General features: G+C 46.4%; 1 long non-coding RNA gene across 1 annotated transcript in view; it reads right to left on the bottom strand.

Moving 5' to 3' along the window:
• Positions 1-19779, bottom strand: part of LOC135318697 (uncharacterized) — a 38196-nt gene extending 18417 nt beyond the window's left edge. The window contains exons 1-2 of the long non-coding RNA XR_010376974.1: positions 19362-19779; positions 17120-17313 (exon numbers count right to left, since the gene is read on the bottom strand). This is a non-coding gene — a long non-coding RNA (uncharacterized LOC135318697). The remainder of the gene's footprint in view (positions 1-17119; positions 17314-19361) is intronic.
• Between the last annotated feature and the right edge of the window lie 5867 nt (positions 19780-25646).

Genomic DNA, 25646 nt, shown 5'->3' with positions numbered 1-25646 from the left:
ACAGTTAATATCTGTATTTTTTAAAGCATAATATAGTACATTACTTCGGCATACTGTGTTAATACACTTCCATTTCTAAAGAGTACAATTTACAAATTTTGTCTGGTTCTTCAAAATGGAACGCTCGTTACGTATCTTTATGTGTACTATCGTCCATTGTATCAGAGTTGGTTTAGCTAAAATCAGATAATATCTTCCGCAGACACATTTAAACAGAAATGTATTTTTAGGTAATCGCCAAGTGCATGAATACACTGAAAGCCAATGAGTGTGGGAAGGCACCACTGGTGAGTTCTCTGCTTTGTGGAATGTCCCCTTTGCCCCATGAACCTTCAGAATTTGTATATAAAATATGACCATCTGATATGAGGATCCAAGGAAGGTCCTGTTTTCAATATGCACGTTAAACATTCATGAAGAAAACATTTTTATTTCTTTGGATTAAAAACAACACCTACAGATAGAAGTTCTAATATTTTCTTGCAACGTCCCAGTGAAGCTCCTTGAACCTCTGCTGATACTAAAAACTTCCCATTTTATGTGGCCCCTCTGAGGGATCATTACTCTATTCGTCAGGATCCTGCAGAAAAATAGAACCAATAGGACCGCTTTCTCCAAGGACAGAACATAGATGAAGACAGAGAGAGAGCGTAAGGAAGTGGTTCATCATATTGTCGGGGCTGGCACGTTCAAATCTGCAGGGCAAGCCACCAGGCTGGTGATTCAGGTAAGAGTTCATGTTGCAGTCCTGAGGCTAGAAACTCAGGCAGAATTCCTACTAGGCAGGCTGAAGGCAGAATTTCTTCTTTGGGAAGCCTCAAAAAAAAAAAAAAAAAAAGCTTCTTTCTCTTTTAATTTTTGTTTTGTTTTGAGTTTTTTTGGTAGGGGGAGGTAATTAGGTTTATTCGTTTATTTATGCTTGGAGGATGTACTGGGGATTAAACCCAGGACCTCAATGCACGCTAACCATGTGCTCTACTACTTGAGCTACACCCTCCCTCTCCCACCTCAACCTTTTTTCTTAAGGCCTTCAACTGACTGGATGAGACCCACCTGCATTGTGGAAGGAAATCTGCTCTACTTAAAGCCAACTGATGCTAAATGTTAGTTACATCTTCAAAACACCTTTACAGCAACACCTAGACCAGCATTTGATCAAACAACTGCTAACCACAGTCTAGCCACGTCGACACATGCAATTAACCATCGCAACTTATTACTATGCACTTCGCTGTGCTGATGCCCCACAGATAGGAAAGAGGAACCCCAAAGATGGACAGAATGACAGGCGTCTCTCCTCTTCTTCCTTCCTATCCCAACCCCGGAGGCATCCGTGCAGAAAGAGGAAGAGGAGAACAAAAGAGAAAGCAACCCCGACTCTGCTCTTAGATTCAAGCTGAAAAAAGAGAGCTTTGAATCAAATCAAAGACTGAAGATTAGAAATCAGTATGACTGCAACTTGATCACTAAACTGAAGCCGTGTTCATCACTGGAGGGGACTAGAAACTTGTGGAACTGGCCCAAGATGTCACTGTGTCACTGAGGTAAGTACCAAGTAGGAAAGGACAGTTCAACACAGCAGAGTGGTAACCATCTGAGAAACTACGAAATTTTAGGGAGATGCCACACACTGAGAATTCAGAGGCACCCAGTCGTGTGCATGTGCAAAGAGCAGAGGGTGAGGACATCGTGGAGAAAAGTCGGTCAGGCTAACAGAGAGAGGCAGGGAAGCAGTGTCACTGTGGATGTAATGCAGACCTTCCAGAGGCATCGCGTGGACAGGCTTGCCGAGAGCCGTGGCCAACCTGGCCTAGACTATTTATCAGCAGCGGTCATCAAACATCAAAGAGCACAGATTTCAAAATCAGGTGCATGTTGGTTTGGATCCGGACTCTGCCCCTTTAAGCAAATTGCTTAACCTCTTTAGATGTTTGTTTCCTCCACTGTAAAATGGGAATGAGGACAGGACTTGCTGTTTAGGGCTGCTGGCAGAGGTAAATAGTGGCGTATAGTACATGGTACCCAGGTAATAAATGGTACCCAAGTCATCATTCTCTTCATCGTCAGGTAGTAGAAGTTCCTCCTCCTTCTGCTAAAAGTGAAGCATCTGATAGCTTCTTAGTTCACTCTATGAAAGTTTTACATCTTAAAAGAAGATACTGACTGCATTTTACAGAACTTCTGTATCATAGCGGGCACTCTGCTAGAACCATTTCTCATCTAATTGCCACAATAACCCCATAAGGTAGACACTGTCTGCATTTTACAGATCAGAAACAGCACTGAGGCTTAGAAAGTTTAACCAACTCGCCCAAGGTCACACAGCTCATGAGAGGCAGAACCTCGCCACTCCCACCATACTACACTGCCTCCCTGAGCTTGGACCTCATTCTTGAGAACGCGTTGGTAGTATGGAAGTGCTAACACTGAAAGAAAGTGGCTGTGTTGAGAGTAAGTTTGAATTATAATAAAAAGAACTAAATGCATGATCATAAATGTATCCCTGATTTTAGGTGAGCAGATTTCAAAATGTTTGGGAAGGGTGAATGATGGATACATTACCACGGACTTTGACTCTTCAGATGGGAAGCTATAATCAAACACATGACTGATAGTCAAGTTTAATACCATCAAAGAGTGAAACAAGAGAGGCAAGGCAATCAGAGAAGTAGGTGGGGCCACAAAGGGATTTCTCTGACAAAGTTGGATTCTACAAGATCTTGATCAAAATGTGTGAGCCATCAAATTATGAAGAGGCAGCACAAACTGGAATTAATCATTCCAGGGTTCGCTTGGCTAAGTCCAGAACCAAATGAGGCTTGGGGAAGATGCCATAGACAACAAATATGTTGCTAAACTTTTATGGGAGCGAAAAACATAAAGGAATGGACTGACCCATTGCGTGGAGTGAGTGATACTATGCTGACAGGATGACAAAGAAAAGGCAGAAATTATTCATCATCAACTTTGCTAAGTTTTTCCCTCCAAGAAAAATAATCTTCAGACTATAATGCTGGGATGTTTATAGTAAATAAAGATAATCTATAGATAATTTATAGCTAATCTATAAACTCGAGTCTCCTATCCCAGATGCATTTCGGGGATAACTTGCTGATGGAATTGCAGGATTGCTACTAATAATCCAAGAGAAATCAGAAATCCAAAAAAAAAGGAAACAAAACAATCAAGCAATTATTTTCCCAAAATTCCAAATACATATACCAAGGTATGTCCTGCCTCACCAGGAGCACCACATGCTGTACGGGAGAAGCACCGGGGGCAACAGAAATTCTTTTCTTTTTTTTTGGCAGTGGGGGACAATTAGATTTATTTATGCATTTATTTTTAATGGAGGTTCAGGGAATTGAACCCCGGACCTTGTGCATCCTAGGCGTGCACTCTATCACTGAGCTGTACCCTCCCCTCTGATAACAGAAATTAAGACAAAAAAGTGAAATTAATATATCAAAATTTATCCTTTCAAGGAAAAATATGTCACTTCTAGAGACAGGCTTAAGGAGGAGTAGATGTCGGTAGCTCTTTCCCGTAAGATGATACACGTCCCCTTTTCAGCTGCATGCAGTTACTACTAGAAACTGAGTCTAATGTTGAACCGGAGCCAACATTTCTACCACGCTCTCTCTCTTTACCGACCTCGGTCTGCCTTCTGGAACAGAGTGATAACTGTGTGTCCATGAACTGAATTCACCTGCAGGCCTGTTTTGCTGTGTTTTGGTTCATTTTTTTGTTTGGTTTTAAATGCTTTTAAGTGGGTCTTACCCTCAGTCCAATCCCCAGAACACGATGCAATCGTGTGCATCACCTGCCTGTTGGCTGCAGGTGTCGCTGAAGTTTGTAACCTTTCTCTGGGGCCACATAAAATAGATCAAATCCTTCTCCTTTTTACCCCCTTTCACACCCTTAAAACCTGAAGATGTTTTAAATAAGATTACACTGAAGACTGAGCCCTTTGCCACACTCTGTCAGTGACTTTCAAATGTTTTTATTCCAGCCCCCATCTCAAGGCCACCTATCCTGTGACACGTGTCATCAACCCTTCCCACAGTTCCAGAGCTTGGCAATAAAACACAATTTCAGAGGATCAAAATTTAAAAGTTAATAACCTTTTTGCTAATAGCATAATTTAATTGCTCACTGTTTCTCCCATAGAGAAAAATATAATCTTCCACATAAAATTTTCATCATACCTCCATAGACAGCTCTGAAAAATAAAATACTTGTCTTTCAGAATTGTCATGAAATAACAGGAAAATATCACCAATAAGGTGTCACTATGCAAGCAGATTTCTGAGGGAGAGTGCATACATTTTCTTTGAGGAAAATATACAGATATTTACATTAAATTTTATCACCCCTGTGCCTTAAAGTCGAGTTATTAGAAAAAGAGAGGTCAAAAATACTGCTGAAATAAATACGCATCTTACATGCCGTATAGTTAAATAAGCCACAACCAAACTGATCCGAAAAAACCAAGTTAATAATAACTGATCATTAACTAGAATAAAAACTGAAAGCCACCGCCAGCCCAGTCACACCGATGACGAGGGAGGCTTCCTGAGCTCGGAGCAGCCTGACTAGCTTCACGTTCCCTCCTGCCGGCGGCGTGGCTGTGACTCGCCGTCCCCAGCCCTGGGGAGGCACTCACGTTACCAAGTCCGGTCATCGGTCACAATTCCCCTCGTGAATGAAAGGCAGCGACCCTGCATGTTATTTGTCCGTGAGAGCCAAGAAACCTGGCTGATAGAGCAACCATCATCTGGAACATTCTGGCAGCAGGAAAAGAACTCTCTGGAGAGGTTTGCGTCAGCATCTAAAAGCTTGCCCCAGAAATGATGCACATCCCCTCTGCCACAGCTCGCTGGCCACAGCTGGTCACAGAGCCCCACCGACACCAGGAGGCCAAAATATATATATATATACACACTCACCACTTATATATATATATAATATATATTTATAAAAATATATACATATAAATATATAACAAATATATATAAATATATATAACAAATACATATTATATATATAGTGTGTGTGTATGTGTGTGTGTGTATATACATATGTATATATATATATATGGGTGTGTGTGTATATATATACACACCATTTTATCATGTGCCCAGAGCCAGAGATCTGGATACAGTCAGTAAAGAGAAGTGATCTTCATATCACTAACAAGACCCTTTCAGGGGACCCTGACAGGGTACTGCGAAGCCCACAGCTGACTTGGAGTTTTAATCAACCTCATACTGCCTCATGCAGTGTGCCTTTCTTTGGTGGCCGCCATGGGTAAGGATGACTTTGTTGTAATGCAGAGCAGGACGCTAGGGGGCCTTCCAGCGTCAGATCCCTCCCCCACGCCCTCTGCCACGGCCCCTCTCTGAAGCACCCAGATAATAGTACCTCATGTATACTTCCTGAGCTTTTCAGATGCGTAAAAACCACCACCAAAGGGGGAACTAGAGCACGTGGCCTCCGACCTCCTGGTGCCCAGAAGCAGACAGTGTTGACTGCCCTGTTACCTCCACATCAACCAGTTAGAGAATTGCACACGAGCTGATCACGTACCCTGCGACCCCCCCTTTCTTACCTGGCCTTTAAATATGCTTTGCTGAAACCCTTTGGGGAGTTTGGGGTTTTCTTCAACCTGAGTCACCCCGTCTTCCTTGCTCAGCCCTGCAATAAAACTTTCTCTGCCCCAAGTTCTGCCATTTCAGTTTCTTTGTCCTCATAGTGCATCGGGCACACGAGCTTTTGTTCAGTAACATTGTCATCCTCTTGCTTTTGTGCAGGATAAACCAGCTCATCATCTGGAGGGCTCACAATATGCCAGTCACTGTGAGAAGCGTCCTTCAGGCACTATCTCAGTCTATCCCATCAACAGCCTTAAGTTGCAGTTATTTCTGTATTTACAATCATTTCCATTGCAGCTGGAAATAAGACCTAGTAACAAGAGTTGGAAAGTTGGAGTTTTGAGAACTAATTGCATATGGATGATAGCCCAAGCTTTAGAGGAGGGAGAAGCTTGTTCAGAGAAAGTATTTAACAGAGAGCTAAAGAGAGAGAAAAACAGAAGACCAAGGATACATTTTGAAGCACAAAAACAGGAGAAGGTGGACAGAGGGAGACTCTGAAAGAGACAGGAAAATAACAAGTAGAAAGAACACAAGAGCAGAAAAATGTCAAGGAGGGAGTGATCTACTGACCGACAGTTTGAAATGTTGAGATTAAGATTTAAGGAGTAAATCGCGTGAGGGTTTTGAAAGGATGTTGGGTTTGGAAGTGAGAGGGTCACTGGCAACCTTGGACGGAGAAGTTTGCAGGGGAGTGGTAGGGATGGAAACCGGATGCAGGAGGATGAGGGTTTCCGAGTCCGTGAGGAAGGAGGCGATGTGTTTGGGAGTGAAAGGTTCGCTGAGCCTAAGTCCCAGTCTGACGACTCCTGGAAGAATTGTGGCATTTCCTCCGTGGACGCCGGTGAAGTGAAGCCAGGAGGTGACCAGTTCCAGACACACAGTGGGGGCTCAGTAAATTCTACTGAATGAATGAATAAATGAATGAATGATGATCCTGAAGACTAGACAATATACCTGCTCTGTTATTCCATGAGTTTTCTGTCTCCAGAGCAAGGCTCAGAGTTTTCCTCCATTAAGTCTGTCAAATCCTTTCTCTCTTTCCACATTGATGCAGCTCCAAAATACAGATACAGCTGGTTCTTTTTTTGTCCAAGGTGGTCCTGACGTAGACCAAGAGGGGTCAATTATAGCAGACGAACTTAACTGAGGACTTGAGGATAACAATTTGGAAAAAGACCAAGTGAAAAGCAGCTGTCAGATTATCACAGGACACCCCATCCATGCCCCTCCTGGGCATCTCCGCCTGCCTCTGTTTCCACATCTGGCTCACCACCGTTTTACAGGGAGGTCAGACTATTTCTCCCTCTCCCTTCGCCTCACCCATGCCCATTTGGTTGGCTTTCCCTGCCGTATAGATAAAACAAGCAAAAGCACAGACCAAAAATGTAACATGAAAAAATGTGCAGTATGCTGTATATATGTATTTACATGCAATATAATGTGTCTGTGCAGTCAAACTGTAATAATTCTACCTAATAAAACTGAAAATGGAGGAAAAAAAATAAAACCACAGAGATTTTTTTTAAAAAAAAAGGTAACAGACAACAATCTCTTGTCTCAAGAAGACACACACTTTAATATAAAAAAAGCAGCTTAGCTCCTCACTGTCCCCAACTGTCCCTCCAGAATATACCGGGCCTTTGCATCATCAAAAGTCTTAAATTGCCCCCCCCCCAAAAAAGAATGACTGTCTCCTTCCACTGAATTCAGTTGCCAGCTTTAGAATATAGACAGCAAACAGCTCCACAAAAAGACAGTTTATTGTTCTTTCTGCCAGAAGTGTGATCAGGGTGAGGGCTGAGAGTTTGCCGGACAGAGGAGGAATAGAAGGGCAGCGCCAGGAAGCGGCTCAGGCAGGAAGGGCCCCGTGCTCTGGGCGGGCGGCGGGGGAAGCGCAGCCGGCCCGGCCCGGCAGAGCTGGGAGGTGGGGCGGCGGGCCGGGTGGGGCTTCCCTGCCGCACTAAGCAGGAGGCAAGCTTTAGGTGAGAGCGGAGTTTTGCAGGGGGCAAGACGCATGCTCCGATTCATTTCATATTGTCCCCTCCAGCAGCAGTAAGAGGACAGACTGGAAGGGAGACTGGTGAGAAGCGGGGCGGGCAAAGGCCGTGGGGAAGGAAGCCACACAGACAGCAGGCGCGGTGTGGCCTCGGCGTGCGAGCTGGCCTGCCTTGCACGCACCCCCTTCCACCTGTTTCTGCCTTTCTCAAAATTGGCTTAGACAGTGCCTGCAAAACAGAAACAGACTCACAGATGTAGTAAACGATCTTATGGTTATCAGGGGGAAAGAGGGTGGGAAGGGATAAATTGGGAGTTCAAGATTTGCAAATATTAACTACTGTATATAGAATAGATTTAAAAAATTAATTTCTTCAGTATAGCATTGGGAACTATATTCAATATCTTGTAGTAACCTATAATGAAATACATAATATAATGAAAAAGAATATGAGAGAATGTATGTGTGTTTTTATATACATGTTATATGACATTTTGCTGTATACCAGAAATTGTAACTGATTATACTTCATTTTAAAAATAAAAATAAAAATAAAAACTTAGAAAGTATCCTATGGAGCTTGTTAAAAATCTGTTTTCCTGGGGCCCACCCTACAGACTCTCATTCAGGAAAGGCTAGGGAGAGGGTTTCAGGAATCTGAATTTTAAACGAGAACCCTGGGAGTGGCTTCTGTGCAGGTGCCAATTTAATACTGGTCCACATTACCTAAATCCTAACTCCCTTCCAGGAACCTCTGTAGTTCTCTGCAAAGCCTTTCCCCACAGCTCTAGTCCACACCGGCCTCACCCAGAGCTGCGTCCCCTGAGGCTCTCTGTTCATGTGAGGATTCCTTATACTTCAAGGCGCAGATCCTGTTAAAATGCAGCCTGTACTCACAGCGAGCTCCCAAGGGACCTGTCGCACCTTTCACACGCGGAGGACAGAGCTCACTGCATCGTATGTGCTGGCATCGCGTTACAGGGATGACCTCTTGGTTGTTCAATGTAAGCGCGTCTTGCCTCCTAACCTGACTGTAACTTCCCAAACGGAGACCAAGTTCTGAACACCTCTGGAAACTCCTCCCCTCACCAGGGACTGGACATACAGCTGGTGCTTTATAAACCCAAGCTGAATTGAGTAATTCAAAGTAAAACAGCAATAAACATCTAGATTTCAGGTAGGGAATAAAATAAATGGAAAACCTCACCCTTAATCCTTGTTACTGTTCCTAACAGGCACTTTCATGAAGCCACATTGAAGAGCCAGAGAAAGACGACGCTCCATGAGGCCCTGGGGACCCAGAGTCTTAGACATCTACCTTAGACCTGCAGCACGAGAGAAGCACAGCTTTCCTAACTTAGAAAGGAGATGTGCTTTTCTAAACACTCCTGGAGCATCTTCTCAACAAGTCTACCCGCGGCGTAACTGGAGTCTAGCCCGTCAGCCTACGTAATGCAGGCAAAGTACTGGGTTCAGTGGCAGGTGGATCAGGTCCCAGTCTCAGAATAAGTTGTGGGTTTTTCTTTTCCTTATAGCGTCAGGGAAACATATAGGCTCAAATGGGAATCCCAGGCTCTTAACCTGTGGCTACGTACTGATTAAGCGATACACTTGCTGGGACCTGCTTAGTGCTGCCAGGCTTTTCATATTTTCACTCAGACACAGCTATAGATGTGAACAGGAGCGTTAATGTTGTTAGGCAAGTTTGGTAAAGGCTGCTAAAACCAAAGCAACAAAGATCCAGAAGGACTTTAGAAAAAAAAAGTGGGGGAAATTTTCTTGGCCAGGAGGAAAATGTATAGACAAGCAAGACAGAGGAGAGACGTTTTCACCATTCGAGACAGCACTGGAGCCCAATCCAAACCGCAGCACACGATTTATCGTCCAAATTACATACTAAAACCAGAGAGTTTCTAACCTTGGCATGGCCCTTGGAGTACTTTGCTTTATACCAGATCCTTGGATCTCCTTCTGGGAAGACATCTCAGGCATCACAGGAGAAAACTGGAATATAATACATGCCCCACCCCTGAAGACCACAGACGTCAAAATTCTAAGTTCAAGGAGAAGAGCTAGATTTTATTGCAAAAAGAATTGTCATTGCTACCTTTGTTTGAAAGACAACAATTCAAGACTCTAGGAGACTACACCAGACATCACATATTCTAATATAAATGAAATGCATTTAGGTAAGATATTTTAAACCACTGTCACTAATGAAAGGATGATTTGATTTTAGCAACTGTTTGTAAGACGTTGTGAGTAAATGAAGCCATTAGTGTGCCATGAAATACTTTGTTTCACAACATCAGTTTTGCAATGAGGACTTGAAACAAGAGTTTTCCTGGGGATACACATTTTGACATGACATTAAGGTCATCTGTGTATATTCTAATATAACCATAACTATGATAATAATTCTTTTGTGCAAATATTTCAAGCAATCTTTCCAGCAGAACACTAAAAGACTATAATGTATGTATGTGATTGCGTGTGAGTGTGTGTGAGTGAGAGGGGCTAATTCAGCAACGAGGCTAAGTCCATCAGGTTGGCTTGAGATGCTTGGGGGCTGGTGACTTGTCGTGAAAGGGCATGTCTAGCACAATGGGTGAGGGGGTGGGGAGTAGGGGGCAAAGCAAACCTTGAATGGATAGTCAACGACCGAATGTCTCATAGCCACCCCACGTTCAACCCCTGCTGATGCAATGGGAATCGCGTGGCCAACAGTATGTTTTCACCAACACTGTTAGCAAATTCTAATGCATGCACAGCACCAAGGCAGCGGGTCTGTAGACGCAAAGTCACGTAGCTAAAGTTAACACTGTTTTACATCTAATCCAGAAAGCCTGAATTTTGAATACAACCCACATATATTTTTAATGGCGAAATGGCAGCTGTTGGGGGACCTCTGGGGTGCCGGGCGGCTAGGGGAGGAGGACTTCCTTGGTAGGCCTAGTCCTGTGCCTCTGATCAGTTGAGCAAATTTAGTCACATGCACTGCAAAGCAGAAGCCAATCTTGTACATGGCACTTTGGATAAGCAGGGTTTGCCCTGGATTGAATGTTTTTGGGGCATTAGAAGGCTCCCATCCATCCTAATCAACTCTGTGTAGACATGATGCAACATCCAGTGTTGGCTCCGATCAGCTCAAGTGTCAGTCACTGAGCAAGATTCTTGCCCACAGCCCTCTGTCCTCATTTCCTCGTGGCGGAGTGCGTGTGGTTCTCTCAGGACAATGCCCTGTCGCCTGCATTCTGAGCGTGCCTGCCCCTGACAGGCTTGCCTGGCTGTGGCACTGACCATATGGCTAGGCTCAGCTCCACCCTCTCTCTTAATAATTCCATCTCCCTTACTGTCCAGTTCAGACTATTTTCACGGAGGGCATTTAGTTCTAGATTCTCCCCCAGATGACCCCTTCTCACAAATGCATCCATGCCTCCAGTGTGTTGCAAGGTCCCTTGCCTTCCACACACGCACTGGGACGTATCTTGCTGATTAGGGCTCATGTAGTGTATTTCTAAAGAGAATTCATTCAGAACTTCTACAAATACTGTTGTCTTTAATATCCCAGCTTAAATTCCATTCCGTGCATTTCTTATATTGTTGCATCTATCTGCTTGCATTCCTGGTTTTCTAATGCTATTGATCTTGATCCTGGCATATATTAGGATAAATTGGGTCTTTTCTCAATTTGTTATTCAAAAGAAATATTAAACATCATTTTCTCAGACTTTCCCTCTTACTTGATATTTACCCCAACAGAAATATAAACACTCATTACCATATTTGGGGAAATCCAAGATTATGAAAAGCTCTGGGAAGTCTTGAAATAAAGTAATTTTTAACATTGTTTATCATCCATGCTCCAAGACTTCCTAAACTTATTTTTTAATAGAAGTCTTTTTCATTCAATACTTTTGTATTAGTCTGTTTGGGCTGATGTACGCAGAATGAGTAGCTTAAAAACTACAGAATTGTATTTCTCCTAGTGCTGGGGGCTGAGAATTCCAAAGTCAACGTGCCAACCCGGCGGCATCGTGGTGAGGGCTCTCTTCCCGGCTCAGAGCTGGCACTTCCTCCCGGCGTCCTCACATGGTGGAAGGGGCAAACTCTCCCGGGCCTTTTATAATGGCTCTAATCCCGTTCATGAGGGCTCCATGCCCAGGACCTAAGCAGCTCCCAAAAGCCCCACCTCCTAACACCTACTCCTGAGGCGTTAAGATTTCACAGATGAATTCGGAAGGACACAGACATTCAGAAAACAGCACCCACTAAGAAATGCACTGCCCCAGGAGGAAAAGGAAAAGAAACTATTTTCAGATACCCTGCTAGTGGGAGAAAAACGTATTCTCCACAGAGCTCTGAACCCGCTGCTTCTGGATGATGCTAAGCGGCTGGGATGAGGTAAGGACCAGGCGGAGAAGCAGAACTCCCGGGGGTGTTTGCTTCACTCTCTGGACCCCCGCTCCTGGAGGGCAGAGCGTGCCTGAGTCCCCGCACAGGTGACACTCGTAGGCCGGGTAACTGACAGCTGCGCCGTGAGAAGGGAAAGACGGCCAGTCCCCCTCGCGGCCCCCTTTCACATCCCGCTTCCTGCAGGTCCTCCCTGGAAGATCGAGTATTTTGTTCAGTTTATAATTATCCTTTTAAATTCAACTCAACACATTACTGAAGCAATAAGCAGATCAGTCGTTGAGAACAGAGTTCCCTTTGGTCGCTGTGTTCCTACCCAATGGCCTTTCTTCAGGTCTAGAGCACGCCAAGCGCTTTCTCATCTCAGAGGCTCCTCATATGCTGTTCCCTCAGCCTGGAACACTCTTCTCTGTGCCTTGCGTTGCATCTTTTCCAGCGTAGCTGTCAGCCCCACCAAGAGGCTTTCCCCGATCACCCCTCGTTCTCCTATTATTCTCTGCTCTTTTCCTTCGTGGCACTAGCCCGATTTATAATTCCATGTTGATCTGCCTTCCTGTTCATTGCCTGTCTCCCCCTTAAGGCCCTAAGCTCCACAGGGCAAGGGCCACGTGCTCTGTTATCCATCAATGTATCCCCAACAGAGCACAGTGCCCTGTGCAAAGGTGGCACTTTAAAAATAACATTTGGGGGTGGGGAGGAGGGTATAGCTCAGTGGTAGAATGTGCGCCTAGTACACACAAGGTCCTGCGTTCAATCCCCAGTATCTCCATTAATAAATAAACAAACAAACAAACAAACCTAATTACCTCCCCCAACAATTTTTTAATATTATTTTATTTTTTAAATAATACTTATTTTCAAATATTAAAATAAAGTATTTTTAAATAAACAAAATTAAAAAAATAATCATAGTGATCTCAAAAAGATTTTAAAAATTAAAAAGAAAAGAAAAGAAAAAAGAAAAAATATCAGTTGAACAAATGAATGAAAAGTCCAGCTCTTTGCGAAGAGCAGAAGTGCCCCTTCCCACACTCACTTCGGTCTCTCAGAGCCTCTAAATGCTCGCCTGTTCCTCAGAAGATTCCCTCTTCTGTGGATCCCAGATAGAAATACATTCTCTAGGCTACCTCCCAGCAGGCAGCAAAATTAATTCAAGGGTTTTGCAGTCAGCTTAACACGTTGGTGTTTGAGTGCAGGCTAAATACACAGGCCGAGAATTCTCAGTGATCTAAGGTGTTTTTTTTTTTTTAATTCAGAAATGTTCCCTGTCATCCCATGCCACCTCCTCCATACACAGGTCACTTACTGCTAGTCCATGTCGCACACAGTCGGCCGTGTCAAAGAGAGACGGGGCACACGAGAATATATGGGCTCCTTTTCTGGGTAAGGAACTAGGCTGGGTGACTTGTCTATGTTGTCTCAGTCCATTCTCACGACAAGCCTATGGGGTGGGTGGTATCCCATTTTATGGATGGAAAACCTAAGGCTCATCAAAAGGCAGTGTCCATAAGCAGGAGGAGCTCGAGTTCTTTCTGCTGCAGCACCAGTGTGGGAAACAGAACAGACAAGGGCACGTCAAACACTTTGTGAGAGAAGCGACGAGGATGAAGGCCGCAGTCCTTCAGATATTACTCTGGAAGAAAAATAAACTCCTTTTGATCAGGTACATCTCAGACTTAATAAATCCCACTCTAAGATAGAAATTTTTTTCATAGCTTCACACCTGACACCAAGATGTGCTTTACAAGTGGTTCAGTGTGTTAGTGTCTCTTCTCCTCCCCCAAAGTTATGAATTTGATGATGTTACAATCAAGGGTGACTTGGAATCAAAGAAATGTGGTTTAACAGCTCCACTGATGGGGCTAAGTTAAAGAGATCCACAAATGTTTTCCATCTGCTCCTAATATTTAAAATAAAATTACCATCAATAAAGTATTTACTATACACCCAGACATTATATTGAGCGATTTTTTTTGAGCCATCTTATTCAATTATCATCCAAATACTACTACAGAGTAGGTACTTACATTAGTCCTTATTTTATGAAGAGTGAAACTGACACTCAGGTTAATTAACAAGCCCCAAACTGCACAGCTATTAAACAACAAAGCTGAGATTCAAAGGCAGGTCCATTCAAGCCCCGAGATGGTTTTTTTAATCACAATAACACACTAGCTCCTGGCCCAGCAACACAGAGTTTGAGGCTTTCCACACTCACAGTGGGACACAGGGCGACGGTGGTTAAGTTTCTGTCTAACAAGATGTTTGTTAGCATGAGGAGCACGAAGGCACAGAGCGCATCGTGCAAGGAGGGACAGCGCGCCCTCCACTGCCGCACGACTGGTCTGTAATCCTTGGTGCCAGGGCGGCTGCCAGCACCAGGATTACATGCATTCCTCACGGCGGAGGTGGGCCCCCTGTCACCCCACAAAACACCAACAGCGCCAGGTAATATGGCATCAGAGTCCCGCACGTACCCTGCACCTACCCCTTCAGACTTCCCCAGGGTCCGACTGTCCATAGTACTTGGAAAGCAGCTGGAAGCTCAGCCAGCCCAGAGTCCGCAGGGCTCGTGCGTAATCTGATTTGCCCGGGGAGGCTGTGTGCTGTAATTTTTCATTTTAACTCAGGATCCTCTAACAGGCACTCATTTGATACTCATTTCACTCTTCACAAACTCCACACCCGAGGAGACTGCCTGCAGGGCCTCGGAGCTGCTGTTGACTTCTCCCCGGCAGACAGGAAGGCGGTGGCAGGGAGGGAGGTGAGTACAAAAGCGGGTTCTTGAGCCCGGCTGCTGGCTTGGAATCCCTGGTTCTGCTACTTGGCAGCTGCCGACATGGGCAACCGCTAACGTTACCCGTTCCTCAGTTTCCTCATTTATAAAATATCGGCTAATGTTGCGTCCTTTTATTAATATCATTAGTTATCACAATATCATCACAGGGCTAGTATGAAGAATTAACGAGAGGATGGATGTCATGTGCTTAGTGCAACGCCAGGCACAAAGCACCAGGAGGTGTTGCAGACAGGTAAATGCTCAGGTGCTCGATGGACTGTGTTTCATATTCTCTGCTCATATACAGTCATCCTTGTAAAGCCCCAAATTAAAAGAACACTTTTAGGTCTTCAGGGAGAGAGAGCTGAACTGGGTCTTGACCCAAATGGCATTTAGAGTCACTGGCTAAGTAAGTAACGTCCTGTTAGAACTGATCCTCTGCCCGGTTGGCTACGCCAGCTCTGCACTTCCGAATGATATGTATTTGGGATTTATCTAAAGCAGAGATCAGAAATTAACAATCTGTTGCAAACATTAACAACTATGTACAAAAAGTTTCTTCTGTATAGAACAAGGAACTATATTCAATATCTTGTAGTAACCTATAATGAAAAAGAATATGAAAACGAATATATATATGTATGTATGACTGAAACATTATGCTGTACACCAGAAATTAACACATTATAAACTGAATAGACTTCAATTAAAAAAAGTTAAAAAAAAAAAAGAAATTAACAATCCGCAGTCATGTAAATGGGCCAAGTACAGGAACAATATAAAATAACATACAATAAGAAAAAAAAGTAGAATGTAAGGAAGACAAGAAATGAGTGTCAAGATGAGTGGCAAATATACTAATTCTGAGACCCAAGAGACAATACGAAGTGTCCTGCCCAGGAGTGGACGGAACTGGGGAGTCCAGCCTCTGTCTACAGAGCTGGCGGTCACTCAGCCCCAACTAATGGAAATGCAGATCTGCTGTCACCAAAATTTCCTATTTTCCAAGCAAAAGCAAAAATCTAGATTTTCATGTGAAATGTCTTGATTTGTAAATATCAGCAATGAAGTTCAAATTATTTTTAAAACTCTCTCCAAACCAAACAAAATCAGACTAATACCTATATGCTTCTGGTTTGCACTTCCCGCACATGACAACACTGCCGGGGAACTTCTGCTCTGGCAGCAGCCTTTTGTTAACTCTGAATGTTGACCCGTTTGTTCGGAAAGGCTATGGAGGAAAAAGGGGGTGAGAGGGGAGGATGGCCCACCCTGTGGCCTCAAGCCTAACCACAACACATAAATAATCCAAGAGTCGCACAGGGGCACGAGGGGGTCCTCAGACCACCCCTCCCTCCAGCTTCCCCATCCCACCAGGCTGCAGGGGTTTTCTCAACCCTGGAAGTAACGGGGAAGAGAGGGTTAAAGTGCTGCAGAGGAAAGGAGGGGGGTCTCCGGGCAGGTCAGAGAACTGGCTCCCCCACCCCAGCCTGGCGCCTCAGTCATTGTCAGCTGGCCCTAAGCACTCAAGTTCTGTGCTGGGTTTCACCTCCTGCTCTAAAAGGGAGGGTGTCAGGCAGAAGGCGGCTGAGATCTGGTCAAACATCTGGCATTTCTAAGCAAGTTACCAAGAAGGCCGGCAGAGGACAGGAAACTTAGCGGGGCTTCCCTGAGGTGGGAAAGGGCAGCATCGCCTGGCGTGCGGATGGGAAGGAGAGCGCGGGAGGGTGCGGCTTCCAGTCCCTGAAAAGGTCGTCTTCGTGGCATGATTTCTCCAACTGGTTAAAGTGCTCAAATTTCCCCCTGAACCAATACGGGTACGAAGTAAACCGAAGTGTAAATTACTGTCTATCCGTGTGCTGAATTAATCGCGCTCTCGCTCCCTTCCATCAGCCACAGCGCTTGATCTTCCCAAGGCGTGGCTTGCTTTCCAGTTTGCTACCAGCATCCACTCCACGTAGGAACTTGCTCTGTTGACATTCGGGAGAGTCGCCATCCACAGCAGATGATCTGCCTAACGACACCTGTGCTGAATCCCCAGCTCTCTCACTTTATCCCTTTGTGTGGGTAAAAACCATTCGAAGCGTGAACACTTCATCAGCTCTCGGCCAAAATGAAGAATAACAAGGAGAGTAAATCCTTCAACATTTTAAGGGAATGTGGAAGCTGGTCCGGAATTCTGGCCTATAACAGACAAACTTCTCTCGATCGATGTAGGAGCTTGGGCAAGTTATGTGGCACTTCTTGGGCAAAGGAGATAATAATGGTACTTACCTAGGAGAGCAGTTAAGAGGATAAGATAATCCAATATTCAAAGAAACACCAGTGACAGTAGAGGAGAATTCAGTCACGTGTGTACAGGTCAGTTATCGAGGGCTCCCCGTGTGGCCAGTCAGCAAGTGTAACATTTTACACGTCTTATGTCATTGTCACAACAGCCTTACGAGTTAGGGATTACTGATTCTCATCTGAAAGAAAAAAGGCGAGGTTTGCAGAAATTTCCATTTTAACCGTGGGAAGCCACAGCTTAGCAAAGTCAGGGGACCTTCCTGAGGTCATACCGGCTAATACCTAGGGAGGTCAGCCTTTGACCCCAGGCAGCTGGACTCCAGCGCCCATGTATTCGGTGGGTGCATCGAATGTAGGACTTGATGGACAGAAAGTGTCACTTCGCTTGGAGCAGCTGCAGAAAGAGTGGTTTTAAACACCAAACCATGCAGGATGCTGGAAGTGAAGAGACTCGGTGCCCAGATGCAGGGCAGGTCGTGAGGAACCAGGACAAGATGGGGCCAACGCTCAGGGGTGAGGTCAGCCTTAAGCAGAGGGGACCAGGGGAAGGACCAAGCCACAAAGCTGGAGCGTGATGAAGCCTGGAAGGCTGGCCAGGGTGGGAGAACTCTGGGGTTGAAGCGGAGAAGCCGGAGGGCAGTGCACAGCCCCATGTGATGGGGACATGACTGCACCAACCACGGCTGATGGAAACCAAGGCCGACCGTGGGCCCTCCCAGGGCCATCTCCACACTGTCTATGCCCTAGAATCAGGGATCCGAAGGTCTGGGTGTCCCTGGGAACATGCAGACAATTTGGAAGTTGTCCCAGGAGACGCTGCATTGCTCCTGCTCCCCGAGCACCTTGTCTTTTTCCTTTTTCCTTACAGATCAGTCTCCTCAGTCCAGGCCTGGGCCCCGCACCGTTCCTTCCACACCCAGACTGAAATCCGGCCCTGGACCTGGAGGAAGTGAAGTCCCCCCGATCCTCGCAAACACCTGAAACCCTGGCGCTCCTCTTACGTGAGGTGGGGGATTCCCCAGCTGAGGGGTAAATAAAGAATCATTGGTAACAACTATTTTGAAAAATCTCCCCTTTCACGGGAAGGAAACCGTGCCAGCTCCTGCTAACATAGGAAGTGGTCTCAGATCCTGCTCTTTAAAAAAGAAAAAAGAAAAAGAAGACCAAGTATCAAATTGTGCTCCAAACCCCCTGATTTGCCTCTTTTAACTTAACACTCGCGTTAAGCAGGAGGCTGCAGGAGACCGTGTTATTACTAAATTATGCTTTTATTTTCCTTTGATGTGCCTGACGTGGCTTGCTTGCACATATTGGGGTATTTAGTAAATGAACCCTGGGCCCTGGTTATTTATTTATTTACCAGTTTCCCTGGCATTATCAAAAGCGAGGAGCAGCTGTGATTTCCCCAGTTCAAGCATGCAGCTGAATGTTTAAAAGGCCTGCCTTGCCCAGGCCCCTGCACGCTAAGGAATTACGTTCACTAATGCATAAAAATGGGAGGAAGGATGTCGGAGCAAAACCTGGGCTTCCAGCTGCGGGAGGGTATGTTCTCTGAAACCTTGGGTTTCCAGCAGACTGCTTACCAAGAAGCAAAGTGGAAAAGCCAGCTGACTGTGGTCTTTTGGAGTCCTGGAGCCAGAAGAGTCTCCTCGCTAAGTCAGAGGGAAGAGCAAAGGGGGTGCCCACCTCCCGGCTTCCACCCTAGGGTCTGTGCCTTCTGATTCAGGCGACACTCCCTGAAACGAGCTTCCCTGAACCAGCCCAGGGCTGGTGTCCAGGAGGGAGGCACTAATGTAGGCATGCTGACGGGTAAAATACGGACACACTCAATCAGTGGGTAATTCACGCCTTCTCTGAGCCCCACAAGGACCTGTAAGTCCCCATCCCTTTCTCCTGGAACCACCTGGAACAAGTCAGCAGCTTGAGGGCACCATGGCCCTGGCACCACGGAATGCCACCAGCACACTGCTCAGTGGCAAGGCTGCTTTCTGGTTGCCTGGTGTCGGTGCCAATCAGATTTGTTAAATACTTTTATCATTACTTTATGGGTCTCACTTTATTCTACCTACAGGACTCCAAGGCAAATGTAGCTTTTCCTAAATCCCTCTCTATAGTGAAGAGTATTAGAGAAATATTCCTGTGTGGTTAAGTTGTCCATGTTGTATTCGTTATCTATGGCTGTGTAACAAAATGCCCCCAAGTATAATGGCTTAAAGCAACACATTACCTCATGGTTTCCCCAAGTGGGGACTCTATGGAAGGCTTTGCTGGATCTTCTAGCTCAGGGCCTTTCACATGCTTTGATCAAGGTGCCAGCTGGGCTACAGGCATCTCAAGGTTCAAGAGGAGACGGATCTGCCTCCAAGTTCACATGGTTGGCAAGATTCAGTTTCCCACAGAGTTTGGTACGAGGGCCTCAGCTCTTCCCCGGCTGCCGGCCAGAGGCCACCCTCAGTTCCTTGCCACGTGGGTCTCTCCATAGGGCAGCCCACAACATGGCAGCTGGCTTCATCAGAGAGAGAGGGAGGGGAGGGCAGGAGGAGGGAGAGAGGCAGGGGGATCAGTTAGTTCAAATCCCCCTCCAGTAGGAAACAAATGATTTATTGCCCATCATATGGACCACCAAATAGTACTCCTACAGATCACATCTAACTTGTGAATGAATCAGATTCCAGATACAATAGGAAAAAACAAAAGCTTCTTAATCTATCCTGAAAATTGTCCCTTTCTCATCAGGCCAGGGACATGAGAGCATTGGGGCTTCTTCACTTAGAGCAGACAAGGAGTTGTCATCAGAGCTGGTAATGGGGAAACAGTGGGCTACTTTTAGAAACACATTTGTTTCTGCTGCTAAGAGCTTTTCACGGAACTTTCTTCTCCCCTGCATTCCACCCCCTGCCCTGCTGCTCCCTCACCGGCGGAGCCCAAGCACACATTATCCCCACTTCATGCACTGCCCCCTGCCATCCCAGGGAGCGAGAAATTGGAAATGAAACACACTATATGCAGATTGGTTTTAATCACCTGGAACAGATGGTGCAGAAAGCGGCAGGTAAGTGCAAATTCGAATTTCCTTTGGATGTTTCTTCAAATGCAGAAACAACAAAGAAATTAAATGGACTGTCAAATGTCAGTGTCAGTGCTGGCTTTGAACAGCCATGTCTATACATAACCCTACTCCTATCGAAATCTATTTTCTCCTTACTTCTCTGTTAATTAACTAACACTTGATGAGCTCAGTGCAAGAAGATTCACATGGAAACAAAGCAGGCGCGTTTTACTCCTTGGCTGTGGGAGAATGGAAGGCAGCCCAGTAAATGCATGTGAGCCCAGCTCACCTGAGCTCTGCACTGTAACAGGTAATTGCAATAAATCATCCTTTGCCCCATGATCCCAGCCTAGTGAAGATTAATGGCAGTAGACACTAAAGCTGCCAACTTGGAAGATTTCCGTGGTGGTGGAGAGGAGGCTATGTGTGAGGAATGTGTGATAAAACGCTACACTGGGACCATAATAAACGGGCTGGAAGGGAGCCGAGGTCCTCCTCCGTAATGCAGAGACATTAAGACCTGTCTGATTGTGATGACAGACAGGTATTTGACGGAGCACACTGGCAGCTATACAAAAAAAAAAAAAAATAGCTAAAAGCTAATGTCAAGATGTGATGTAGACCTGCCACCTGCCATCAGGAGTAATTATGGCTCTGACCACTTGCTTGTGGGGAGGGCAGAGGAAACAATATTGTATCTGACTGTAAGGAATCAGCTACATTTGATTTGTGGCCCTGGTGGCATGAGCGGCCCCACTGTCACCCTCTGTGATGAAGCAGCCGAGTCGGACACTGGCCACTGTCCTCCCTGGAGCGTATCTGAGGGCCGACTTGCTTTCACTCCATCCATTCAGGAGGAAGCCAGGGACGGGAGGAAACGATGGTCTGAAGTCACTGACTGAACGCTGGGTACTCCAAGGCCAGACCAGGCTAGACACAGCCAGAGATGAGGACAGACATCCGTGTGAGAGACCCTTCAGAAACCTGAGTCTCAAGGAAGCCAAGAGACCCCCGGGGCTCAGGCCAGACACTTTTCAGCAAGTTGCATGCTTGGAAGTTCACTTCCTGTGCAGATGGCAACACGCTCTCGGGAGTCAAGAGGATGACTGTCACCGCGCAGACTTGGAACCTTTGAACGCTCAGGAGGAGCCAAGAAATGGGGCTGAGAAGCTGTGTCGGAAGGGCCTCTCCTAGCTTGCTGGGGCTGCCATCACAAAGAACAGCCAACTGGGGGCTTTAGCAGCAGGAACTTATTGTCATAGTTCTGGAGGCTAGAGGGCCGCAATCGGGGCGTCAGGGCGTGGTCCTGCGGAGGGCAGTGAGGGAAGGATCTGTTCCTGGCCTCTCTCCTCGGCCTGCAGGTGACCATCTCCACGTGCACATGGTGCTCCCCCTGGATGTGAGTCTATCTCCAGTTTCCTCTTTTGTGAAGGACACCAGTCTTTCTGGATTAAAGCCCACCCTGGTGACCTCATTCTAACTTAATCTCTCCAAAGACCTTATCTCCAAATATTGTCACATTCTAAGGCACCAGGGATGAGGATTTAAACATATAAATCTGTGGGGACACACAATCCAACCCGTAACAGGCCCCCAGAAGAACCCCCTGGGCCAAGTGTGTATGGAAATTAAAAGCTCTCACTAGTCCGAGGGCGAATGACTGGGGGCTGCTACAGCAGAGGGAGGTCCAATCAGAAGGATCTGGGGGGGAGGCAAAGACTACTGGGTATGTGGGGCAGATGTGGGTGTGGAGTCCACAGGTGTGAGGTCACAGGCAAGGCCAAGCATGAGGCAGCACAAACCACTGACAGAGTTCACGTGAAAGCAGGCAGCAGAATGAGGGGCCACTTGCTGGAAGCCACGCTTTGAGGTCCCAGGCAGCACCAGTGGACAACACAGATCTAGACACTGTACTGATGCAGGGCAGGTGGTGAGAAACCAGGACAAGATGGGGCTAACGCTCAGGGGTAAGGTCAGCCTTAAGCAGAGGGGACCAGGGGAAGGACCAAGCCACAAAGCTGGAGCGTGATGAAGCCTGGAAGGCTGGCCAGGGTGGGAGAACTCTGGGGTTGAAGCGGAGAAGCCAGAGGGCAGTGCACAGCCCCATGTGATGGGGACATGACTGCACCAACCACGGCTGATGGAAACCAAGGCCGACCGTGGGCCCTCCCAGGGCCATCTCCACACTGTCTATGCCCTGGAATCAGGGATCCGAAGGTCTGGGTGTCCCTGGGAACATGCAGACAATTTGGAAGTTGTCCCAGGAGACGCTGCATTGCTCCTGCTCCCCGAGCACCTTGTCTTTTTCCTTTTTCCTTACAGATCAGTCTCCTCAGTCCAGGCCTGGGCCCCGCACCGTTCCTTCCACACCCAGACTGAAATCCGGCCCTGGACCTGGAGGAAGTGAAGTCCCCCCGATCCTCGCAAACACCTGAAACCCTGGCGCTCCTCTTACGTGAGGTGGGGGATTCCCCAGCTGAGGGGTAAATAAAGAATCATTGGTAACAACTATTTTGAAAAATCTCCCCTTTCACGGGAAGGAAACCGTGCCAGCTCCTGCTAACATAGGAAGTGGTCTCAGATCCTGCTCTTTAAAAAAGAAAAAAGAAAAAGAAGACCAAGTATCAAATTGTGCTTCAAACCCCCTGATTTGCCTCTTTTAACTTAACACTCGTGTGGCCGTCTGTACCAGACACACACGCACGAAGTCATACACATGCCAGTAGTGTGTGCCTGGGACCCGGAATAGAGTCAGGATCTGAGAAACACTTACTGAATAAATTAAAAAACACAGGAAGTCATCGGTGCTTCAGAAAGGGAAAGTTGTTAGAAAATAATCTAATCTCCCCCAAAAGTTTACCCGACGTTCAGTTCTGGTACGTTTCATCAGCTCTCCTGTCCTGATTCTCTCAGTTGTCAAAAGCCACTCACTGGCCTTTTAGCAGAGCATGTTATGTTTTGGTAGAGTGTCTTGTGAGGGGAAGTTAAGTTCCGTGTTAGGAAAGGCAGTAGAACTCATCACCCCAGCCTAACCTCCCTCCCAACACAGCCATCTATGCAAAATGTTCCATTTAGAGATATCCAGCCTCTACCAACCCAAATTGTTTTCATATCACGCACTCTCTCCTCTCTCTCTCTCTCTAACACATACACGCTTCACAAATAAGCTTTCAATGCATTTTCTGTGTATTTCTGGTCTCTTACTGTCAATGGGAATTTGTGTCTGGAATTCGGGCATCCACCGTGAATCCACAAACAGCTTACAAGTTCTCCAAGTCAGCAACTATCGGATCTGTTGCAGAAATCCTACCAGACATGCTTTCTGGAGAACAGCCAAGAGGGCTGAGAATCTGTTGTGAGTTAGCCAGACTGCTCCGCTGGGCACATCTGACTCTGCTGACATCTCAGATCGCGTGTCTCCCCACCCAGAGCTCGTGGCTCGCCAGCAGGGAGGCACAGGGCAGCGCAAGCCCTGAGCTGGGCTCGAGGGTTACAGTTTCTGGGCAGAATCAGCTCACGGGCTGGGCCTCTCCTTCCTCCTTCGGGATAAGGATGATCCGGGCAGAAGCAGCCAAGAAGCATGGAAATCATTAGCAGGATAAGCTGTGCACAATCACCAAAGCATTAAGGGCTCTCAGTTAACAAAATGGCCAGCATTTCTGCCCTCCCCGAGGTCCCCAGTGTGGGACACAGGGCCAAGAGAACTCGAAGCCACCCTCCATCCAGCTCTCTTCCTCTGCAGGCCAGGAGGCTAGTTAGTGCCTGAGATTGATCTACACAGTTACTTGCAACCCAGCAAAGACTAGATCCAGACCCCCTTCCGCTTGCACACTGACTTCACCACCACGTGCTGGCTCCTCCCTTCCTGCTGTTTTCCAGGCACTGCTGATCTTGTCCTGGATCCCTCCCACAGCCTAATTCCAGGGTTGACAATGCCCTTGAAGTCTGGACCTTCCACAGGACCTACGTTTTCCTGCTGTTTTGTTTTCCTACTGTCTTCTGAGCTTCTCTGACCACTTTGTTCCATGACTTCATTTTAACATTAGTAGGGGCTGCTGTATTCATACTGGGCATATAATTAATTGATTAGTCTGTAAAAGAGGATTTATCTCTCCATTGATCTGCAGGGATAATCTGCTTTTCTCCAGGGTGGAGGGACCACTTCTCCCCAAAAGATGATCCTTCAACGTGTACGGGGACATTTCGTTGTTATCACGATGACTGGAGGACACTACCACCCTTTCCCAGGCGGGGCCCTGCACAGCCCAGGACAGTTCCCTGCAGCAAATCTGCCCACCCCAAAGTGTCAGTAGCAGTCCACCGAGAAACACTGACGGCGCTGCCTGGCTAAGGAAGAACCCCTTCCTGCTCTCTGCTGCACGCCTCCATCAGACTAGGGAGGCAGGATGCAATGGGAAAAGCATCAGAATCCAGGTAGAGGCCAAGGGTCTAGACATAGCTCCCCGGGTGACAACCAGACTTAGACACATCACAGCTTTTCTGACTCTGTTTTTCCATCATACAAGGAAGACAAGACCTCTAATTCATAGGGTAATTGTAAGGATCAAATGAAAATGTACATAGAATTGTCAGTGCAGAACTATAAAGGATGTTATTCACCAGCTTTCCAAAGAAAGAAACATAGAGAGAGGGAATGGACACAGCTTCGTGGGGAGGCTGCAAGCAGAGGTTACCCCGGTGGGAGCTCAAGCATGGATTTTTGGAAGATTTGCGAAGTGTGTGTGTGTGATTCTGGGCGTCTGGGGCCAAGGAGCAGTCGAAGAGGAAAGTGAGTCTGAGAGCCAGCTGACAGCGGGACACTAGCAAAATATTGTAACTGCGCAATGTGACTTCCAAACCTTCAGGAAAAGTAATAGAAAAACATGGTATCGTGAGGTTGGACGCCTTGTGGAAACCTGCAGGGGGTAAATTTTGCATCAAGTCGGCTCAGAAATAGGACCTGTCCAGAGGGAGGAGAATAAAGCTCGAGGTCAGAAGAGGTATTAACCAGGAGGCCGAGCAGGTGATTCCAACCCAGTTCACCTGAATGTCGGCGGTACAGAGAAGCAGCAGCTCACAACAGGACTGTGTCGGTTCTGTTTTAATTTGAATTAAAGCTCAACTCTCCCACCCCCCACCCCACTCTGCCATAGAGCCTCAGGCTTGTAATTGGCCAGTATTTACTGTGATCTCACCTATGGACAAAACATCGCGGTGACTAGAAAGAGTTGAAAGTGTGATAATGCCGTAGGTATTGTGGCTTCTAGAATGGGCTCTGGGGCCAAATACTCCCCACATGCAAATCAACTCTGTCATTTCCTTGCAGCCCCCTCTTGGGCATGTCATTTTAACTCTTGGATCCTGATTATCCTCCGTCAAATGGCAACAAATATAATATGTACCTCAAAGGAATGGGGTGAGGACAGAAGATAATACATGTAAATCACACTGTTGTTAATGACA

The sequence above is a fragment of the Camelus dromedarius genome, chromosome 20 (genome assembly GCF_036321535.1).
Source record: "Camelus dromedarius isolate mCamDro1 chromosome 20, mCamDro1.pat, whole genome shotgun sequence".
Lineage (NCBI taxonomy): Eukaryota > Metazoa > Chordata > Mammalia > Artiodactyla > Camelidae > Camelus > Camelus dromedarius.
Note: the sequence above shows the minus strand (reverse complement) of the source record. Positions and strands in the feature narration are given on the sequence as shown.